Below are 9816 nucleotides of genomic sequence, written 5' to 3'. Positions count from 1 at the left end.
GACGAACTTGAGCGTCGTATCGACGGGCAGCTACTGTTGGTTCTGGACTTTCACAATACCAATAGAGGGTATCTAGCGTGACCAACTTTGCCCATGTCCTCTCCTCTAACTTAGTTTTGCTAAAAATCCTTTCCAAAAAGCTCCACTCCTCTAGAGAAACTTGTGGATGGTCCCGAACTATTAAAGAAGACAATTAGTGATACAATAATTAAAAACTATATACTAAATATGGACGGATTCATACTAGACGGGGGCAATATGCCCCATGTTTTGTCGACGGGCATATAATCTGTGTCACCCGGACGACACATCCATTTGTCACCTTCCATGAAAAAATACCGACTCTTCCAGTTCCTGTTGGAATCGGGGGTCTCACACTCAAGCCTTAACAATGGGTTCCAAGGCATAAAGCTATACATGCTTTTTGACTGAGCAATCTCATTTGGACGGTAACAATGAAAGAATTCTTTCACCATCAGCCTCTGTGCTCCGTCAGACATGACCCCGTACAAAACCTCCATGTCAAGGAAGACTCTCCAGGCATTTGGGGAGATCTGGGTGACGGCCAAGCCTAGGTACTGAAGGATTTGACGGTGAAGTGAACTTAGGGTCTGAGCCCTGCCTTCAGCATCTGCTCATAGACCTCGACGCCCTCAACGCCTTCGTAGTAACACTTTTCTGACATGTAAGGTAGACGAAGTGGTACGTTGACGGGTATTTGGTACTTCTCCCTAAGTGTTTTAAAGTGAAATTCTTTAATTGTAGAAGTAAAGTCATTAACAGTCCATATGGGTAACATGATGAACTCCTTGTGTCCATCAGGACCTATGACGGATTAAATTGGGGGCTCAGCATCATCTACAACGTCATTATCCTCTGGCCTTTCCGTCTCCAAACTTTCATCTCTTGAGGAAGGAGAACTGGCTGACGGACTCCTATCTTTACTCGGACTATTAGTGTCTTTATGACCTGACGGGTACACTTCATCGTAGCTCACCCCGTCGTGGACAAATGACTAGTTACTCAACACACTAGACATGACCTACACATGACGGTAAATCCTAAGACTTTGACAGGTCTATAATGGATGACGGTAGTACAAAGTCTAGAGATAAAAAGTGCATAAATTTTTTGAGGGAAAAGAATGCTTACTAGGTTGGATAGTAAAAAAGCGTTGATGACAGATGAAACAGCTAAGTGATAAGTTCTTCTGACAATAATGACGGGTGCGCTCTAAGCGTAGATTTTAGTAGAAAGTAAAGGAATGAGAGGAAGGGAGTTTGATTTATATAGAGGGAATGGCACGGAAGACAAAGGGGCGCTTCGATCCAAGTGAGCAACCATTCAGTTAATGCCACATGTCCTTCGCCATTAATGATGTTAGGCCAGCCTGTCAAGGCTTAGGGTGTTCCTCAAGAGGCCGGATTGAACCGTCACCCCACAGGTCGTTCCACTCAGAGATCACGGGCCCATGGGGTGAGGGGCCAACTGAAGAGGGAGAAAATTGGAGGTGACGGATCCATTTAGATGGACTTGACAATGTATGACGAATGGGCTAAAGTAAACGGATCTGATGTGAACGAACCCAGGGTGGATGGATCAAAAGGCCACGTGGCACTCAATTGCTCATTATGTGGTCTCCAAGGAACCCTAAACGGAAACGACTTGAGTCTCATGATTAGCCCTAATCCATAGAGTCCCAATATGAATCGAATTCTAACATGAAGAGGATTCTGGAAGACACGCACATTGATGGAGATCTCCTCTATAAGGAAAAGACTTGTGACGCAAGCAAAGGAGTTTGGCTCTACACTACTATAAAAACCCAAAGACCCTCAGAAAACAGGTACGCATAATTGATCCCAGCTCTGGTACTCTAGATTTGCGAAAAGATTCTAACTTAACCTTCGGAGAGTATTTGGCCGGCACCACACCGGTGTTCTCTATAAGGTCTTTTCTTGTTGTTGTACAGGTGTTGTTATGAGCGTGCAAGGGCTGTGTGGCTCACTGGTGATTTTTCGGCATCATCAGTAGACAAGCAATAAGCACTAAATAATTTCATGCAGGTAATGTCATCCTATTAATTATTTTAAGATAATTATTTCTATCTTTTAGTTAATGTATTTACCTTAATTAATTAGTTAGAGTTTTCTAAGTGCTAGGAAACTTTTAGGGAGGATGTGGCAAGATGGTACCATGGCTGCACATGTTAGGCCTGGCACTTGCTGATCCACTGGCATCCAACGTACTCACTCACAAAGAAAAATCACCATAGTTTTCATACGATTCTTTCTCAAACATCTACATCCATCTACATATTGTGTTTTGCATCAATCATCATCAATGGAGCAAAGATCTGCAGACAAGCATCAAATTTTTGGAGGATCTGTTTTCCTTAAATCGTGCTTCAATCATGATATATAGTTTTAGATTTAGATTTATGATATTCTTTAATGACCTTGCTTCAGCTTACCCAATTTAAGAACTGCCTCCATGCCATCACTGTCTGTTAGAGATTCTTTCATTCTACGACAGTTCAGGCATTCACTATGGTTGACTATGCCTCTCCTCCTAATGTAATTTGTAGAGTGGGGGTAACATTTTTGCACATTCACCAACAAAAAAACCTTGAATTTACATAGTATTTCTATTATCAGCTCCAAAAAAAATAAAAAAAATAATACCATATTATTCACAAAGAAAACTACCAACAACTTGTCTTTACAGCATAGGTCTCACAATGACTGCAAAGAAGCAAGTGTAGGTGTAGAATTTTCAATCGGTGTGAAGTGATGTTTGTACTTAGGGAACGCATTGGAAATATATTTTTAAAAACTTTTGGTATTCCTAAGAATTAGCCCAATCCTCAAGGATAGTTTTTGTATTTTACTCCTTTATGGATGGGTTAAGCTAAACTACGATGGTAGCTTCAAACGCAACTCTGGCCGCATATGTGGTTTAAGAGTCTACTTTATTAGGACCATATAAGAAACTAGTTGGGACTTTATTCCCTTTGGTTGGGCCTCACTACCGTACCATTCTTATGAAAAAACAATTTAGTACCCTAAATTATTACACTATTTTTGTCAGAACAATAATTTCACAGGGTGTTAATAATGAAGAAAAAATGACCAGTTTATATATAAATGATAAGTAAGTAATCAGTCACAGTCTACTACGTCAGGTTGTTGTGACAAAAAATTATGTAGTAGTTTGAGCCTTGGTGGTCCTAGAACCACATTTTTTTAACTGATCAAGCTTTGTGCAATAAAAGAAAGACTGACATTCACAGGGTAAGGATTACAGGAATATTATCTTCCAGCTAAATTCTTATTATGTTTTTCATATTATTACATGATAAGCTTAAGCTAACAGCCCCTAGATATCTGTACTTGTATATTGACCGTAGGAATTGATCGTTAGAGATTCGAAGTTGGTGTTAAGAAGCCTTTTTGTTTTTTAGCTCAGGGCAATAAGCAAAGGAGGAAAAAATTATAGGAATACAAAATTGTTCCCAACTTTTTGTCACACTTGTAACGCGTTAGAATATGATTGATAAATAAAAAATAGTGGATTTATATGTAAGTGATGGTTAACCACTCACAGTGTACCACGTTAAAGTTGTGACAAAAAAGTTGTAGAATAATTTATGATTCCAAAACTACTCCAAAACATGGAGAGAGGACAAAGCGAATCAAAGAAGATCTATGTGATGTCATTCAATTTTTCCTATACCTTTCGTAGGATGACATACACTATGATGTATTTGAACTAAAATTTGTAAGATAGTACTACTTGTATCAGTTGTATGCAAATATCACAAGCTCTTACTTGTTTCGGGGAAAAAAATTTCTACTTACTTATGCATGGTATTTATGGAGTCAGGGATTGATATATTGATAGTTAAAAATTATGATTCTAACAAGAAATACAAGTTTAGCAACAACCAAAAAACAAAAAATATATATATATATATATACAAGTAGATCAAATTTATGAGTGGATTTTTTTTCCCTTTAATATAGTGATTTAGGATTAAAGGTACTAATAATAGACATAAGTTATAAATGTTTTAGCCAATAATCTTTAAGTTAACTAACATTTTCTAACTGTGACATCAAAGATTTGAATTCTCCTAACTTAAGATATGATCAAAAAAAAAAAGACTTTTCCAATTAGTGATCTAGGTTTTATTTTCATCATAAAAAACTAATTAGTGTCTTGATCTGATGATAAATTTTTTTTTTTAAAAAAAACAATTATTAGAAGTGGATGTTATAAGTTGAAACTATTTAAAAAAAAAAAAAAAAAACTTAAGGTGTGAAAAAATTATTAATTTTTTTAATTATAAAATGTCGCTTAATTAGTATTTAGAATGTTATTTGAGGATAAATGATTAAACTAATTCCTTTCAAAAGCATGGCAAATATCTCATTAAAGTGATTGTAACTTTACAAGTACAAATTTTTGTGAAATGGGGAGTAAGGGTTTGACTTCAAGTTTCCAAAAAAGAACTTCATACATATATATAATTAAATTATGCTAAAGTAGAATTTTTATCTAAAAAAATCAATCAATCAAAATAATACAACAATATTGCACTCAAATTTTTTTTTTAAAAGATAGCAATCAAAATTCACCATTTCTTCGTCATGCTCACATTGTAGTTACAATTAAATTTCTTATTTATGTAGTCATCTCACCGCCTTATTAGTCCTAAATTTGAAAACTAAGTGACAAATTAATGTTCTTCACAATGAGATCATCTGTGTACAAGTGTTGTTAGGAGCACAATGGTTAGGTTTCATTAGGCAAGGAGTCTGCCTATGAGCATAGGACAGATAATGGCATTGTTACACCTTCCATAACCAATTGGTTAAACCTAACGCTATCCTATTAACATTTGTTTACGGAAACAAACAAAAATAACCCCTTTGTTTTTTTGATCGTCCCTCTAAAAGGTATTTCTGGTTATATTAAAATATGCACATGGACCATAGCATTGGGTTGCATGTTATGGGTAAACTTTTCTTTTTATTTCTTTTTACAATTTTTAATAAATCCATAGTTGGGAGAGAATTAAACTTTTTGAATATTTTTGTTGAAGACATCATAATAGCAATTATGCTATGTTTGGATTGGGGGGTGGGAGGGGGGAAGGTGAGAAAACAGAAAAGAAAATGAGATGAAGGAAGTCATTTCCCTTGTTTGGTTAGATGAGAGAATAGAAAAGTGAGTTGATTTGGGGTGATTAAATTTCTGTGGGGCCCAACCATTTTGTTATCATCCCAAAGAGTAAGTTTCCTATTACAATCAATTTTCACAACTTTTGCCATAACTTGTCATAATAGCGAGTTATAAGCAGTGGAAAAAAATAATGAGTTCATATAAATCCATAATTCTACCGTTCACAAGTTAGATAAGTTGTAAAAAAGTTGTAGAAATGGTTGTGGTACCAAACTTACTTTCATCCCAAATGACGTGAAAATATAGGAAAATGAAGAGAAATTTTGGGTTATTTTAACTTTTTTTTATTATAAAATTACTAATATGCCCTTCTATAGATGTTACAAATCATATAGTCTCAAGGGTATAAAAGTAAAACAAATATTTTCCTTACCATTCTCTTTGAAAACCAAACAAGGTCAAGAATTTGTTTTCTTTTTTCCATTCCCCTGATATTTTCATTTCTCTTTCCTTTTCGTAGGTGCAACCAAACATAGCCTAAAGGACAAAGACTAACATGCAGAAACCTTAATTTCTATGCAAATGTACATGGATATTTTATATCTAAACGAAGTGTAAGACATGAGTCTTAGAATATCTAAAGTTTTGGTCAACAAATTTAACGGTCAGCCAAAAAAAAAAAAAAACAGAGAGAGAGAAAGAAATAATAATCCAGTCTAGCCCGGGAAAAATCTCGACAAAGGCGACCATTTCATGGGCCAGACCACATGCTCTATAAAAATATAAAAAATAAAAGATGCCCACTCAAATTCATGGAGCGTAAAAAGCACTGCCCATAACGAGTTTAATATGTGAGTGACCAAAAAAAGCTACGGGTAAGGAATCTTCTTCCTTTCTAAATTATGATATAATATATATCATAATATCAAATTCAAAGGATAGTTTTTCTTTTTAATAATAATAAAAAAAGTTTTTCTTCAGTTATTTTGACTCGGAGGCAAGATAAGCAAATAAAAAAAAAAAGATAAAAGTTGATGCTATATTCTCCCTTTTTTTATATATAAAATGTTAAAAATTCTTTAATAATATTATGTTTGACTAAAAGAAAGTGGAGACAAAGAAGAGATATATAAATGTATTATTTGTATTTTTTTCTAATTAATATGAGAAAAAAAAAAGATATAATTTCTTTTGCTTGAATTATTTCTTTCTACTTTATATGGTAATTTGCAACACAATCAACTAACATTTTTTAAATAGGTAATTAATCGGGTGTCTAGCAAACAACAAAAACTAGCTAGAAACAAGAGTATTGTAGTTTAACAGGTTAATACTTCTTTATATTTTCCAAAAAAAAAAAATTCAAAGTTCAAATTCCTAGATATTTATGTTATAAAAATAAATAAATAAATAAATTTACACCTATGTCAACCCCATGCTCACGCACAAAAAAAAAAGAAAAAAAGAATAAAGAAGAGAAGGTGGAACAATTGATAGTTATGAAATTGTCAATGGAGAAGTGGCCTGATACAATAGGTCTTCCTTCCCCATGAGGTGGAGCTCATCCAAAGTATTCTTATGAGTATAATAATGCTAGAAGAAAAATTAATAAAGATATAGCAAATGAGATGGGATATTTAAATGACGTGATAATCTGTAAACATGACATAAGATAATTGGTTAGTTAATTCAACATGTGCTGTATGAATGAGCTATATGTGCTTAATCCCTAACTATCTCATCCTTATCTCAACTAACTAACTAACTAAAGGAAATACAACAACTATTAGGAGATTACAAGACATATGGCATAAATTGGGATTCTATCAACAGACTTTGGAACACATTTTTTGGAGTTTTAAAATGGCATAGGATGTGTGGAACAGATTGAATGGTGGAAGAGGTGTAATCTGAAGCTTAATGAACCCTATTATGTGTTCCTATATCTGAATTTTTGAACGGACAAAGTTTAGCTACAAAATTGGTTGTAGCATAGGGCTACAACCTTAATAAAATAAATATCATTATATATACTATTGAATTGCATGTTTGTGGGGGATAAAAGAACTGAGTAAGAGTATTGAGCCGTGGGCCATGCCCAAGGATGCCAAGGAACCCGAGGATAATCAGACAATAGGATAAGCATGCAGGTTAATGGGCTGAGGACGAGGACAAATAGCGACGAACAGGTGGTGTCTCCTGAGGATCCGAACCTCCTTGGTATGCATTGTGGAAGGGTGGAGTCTAGCCACCTATAGAATACTATGCAAGAGGTAACCATGTTTTTGAGGATAAGCTTCAGAGAAAGGAATCAATAGTGAACTAAAAAAATATCTGAGAAGAAAGCTGTTACCATCATATTAAATGTTCTGCACTTAATCCCCTAGCCGCATTTATGTGGAAATGATGCCAGAACATGGATATTTAGTCTTATAGCTACACCCAAATCTTCTAAGAGGGTTCTGATGGGACAAGCATCCAAGAGATCATCTACATGATCAACAAGTGGAAGGCCACGAAGGTAGAAGAGAAGACTATATAAGGGGAGGACCTCCATGAAAGAGAGGGCATCTGGTCTATAGAAAAGAAAAAAAAGAACTCTTTGTACTTAGAAAAAGTTGAAACAAAGATAAGAACGTATCTTCCTTAAATTTGACTGATAAGTGTTTTTCTCTTCAAATTATACTTCTTAATCATTCTAACACTAAACCAATCTACTGTGGCCCACACTTGATTCATTAAGTCTTTACCTGTAAACTCCACTCTCTGATAAATTTATTGTTATGGGCTTATTGGGCCATCACTCACTTCTCTTGGGCTGAGGGTCAATTTTTGTCCTTACAATGTTCTTTACGCTCTTAATACATATATGTCAAATTTTGTGTCAATCGGATATTATTTATTATATAATCTATAAAATTATATTTTATGCATAATTTTAAACTACAAAAACTTGCAATTTAAACAATTTATTGATGACATAGCTATTGATCTTTAATTTTCTAAAAATTTTGCAAGTATAGAGGATATAAAAAGAAGATACAATCCAATGGTGAATTTGTCAACATTCACCTCCAATAAAAAGATATTGAGTAAGGTTGTAGTCTAAGACTATAACCAATTTTGTAGTTAAACTTTATCTTTTTTGGACTTGTTATATATGGATATTGCTTGTCTAAGGGATTGAGTTTGATCTAAAATTACTCATTACAATAGCTTGGAGCTTGTGGAAATAATTGAAATACCATTTATAGCAAAACAAATAAACAATTGCATAGTTTAGAGGGTATATATATATAGAGAGAGAGAGAGAGAGCAAAACTTAGATACAGTACTTTATGTTCTGTACCTTAGGTTCCCCTCTTAAAATAATGACATGTGGCAACTTATCCAAATTCTGAAACTGCGTTAACTTAAAAACATTTATCTTTCTTGGTGAGAAAAGAAAACTTGATCTTTCTTTCATTTGCTAAAGAATAGAGATTATACAAAAAAATAAAAATAAAATTTCGAATCGGATCATCTGTGCATTTTCTTAGTGAAAAAACGTAACAAGAAAAAAAAAAGTTTCTTTCAATTCTAAAATGGCAGAAATCTTTGCAAAACCTCCAAATCCAACACCTCCACAACACACACACACCAAAAATCCGCATCAGACTTAGACCCTAAACCTAGGCTTTGCAAAACCTCCAAATCCAACACCTCCACAACACGCATTCCCTTTGTCTTCATCTTCTCCTTCCCTTTCCTTCGAAAATCTGTTGAAATCCATTGCTCTCCATGTCCCTTTTGCAAAATTGACTCCCTCTCGTCCCAAATCAAATCCAAAGCGCTCCACTTTAGTTTCACGAAATCGATTATGGTGTTATTTGGTCTTAATCAACATTGTTGATTTTAGTAATGATGATAGCGTAATGTTGATGAGGTTTTAATATGTGTATTGGGTGGTGGGAAGGTGCAGTACAACTCTAGCAAAGAGCAAAAAAGGGGGTTGAAGAGAAAGGTTCCTCACGTGAAGAAGGGGGCTGAGAGAGATGGGTTTCTCACTCGATGAAAACTATTTTAAATTAACGCCGTATAGGAATTTGGTTAAATAGTCACGTGTTAGAATTTCAAGAGGGGAACCTAAAGTAAAGGACATAAGGCATCGTATCTAAGTCCCCCCCCCACACGAGACACACACACACACACGTATATATCAAAGAATTTCAGAAAGCAAGAAGGTGATTGTTTCTCTGATTACAGTGAGAAGAGCAGAACACTAATGTAGTGAGACATTTAATCAATGGCACGAGGAAACTCTTGGTGTGCATGAATATGTCATGTGAACAAGGCTAGTAATAAAATGTCTGTCAATTTGTTGGCTCTGATCAGCATGTGAAAGATCACATTGTGTGGTTATTGAGGAAACACCGCCTGTAATAAATAGGTGGTCATGCATGCAATGAGACATAATCCCATCTAAATGAAAAGAAAAAAACTCTATATTTAGTAAGCACTTATGTTAAAAATATATATATAAAATGAAAAAAAAAAAAAAAAAAGCTCTAATACTGATTAAAAAAGAGTGTTATATTTAGGATTTTTTGTAATTGTTTATATAACTTTACTTAGTAATTACTACTTTGT

The sequence above is a fragment of the Quercus lobata genome, chromosome 4 (assembly GCF_001633185.2).
Source record: "Quercus lobata isolate SW786 chromosome 4, ValleyOak3.0 Primary Assembly, whole genome shotgun sequence".
Taxonomy (NCBI): Eukaryota; Viridiplantae; Streptophyta; class Magnoliopsida; order Fagales; family Fagaceae; genus Quercus; species Quercus lobata.
Note: the sequence above shows the minus strand (reverse complement) of the source record.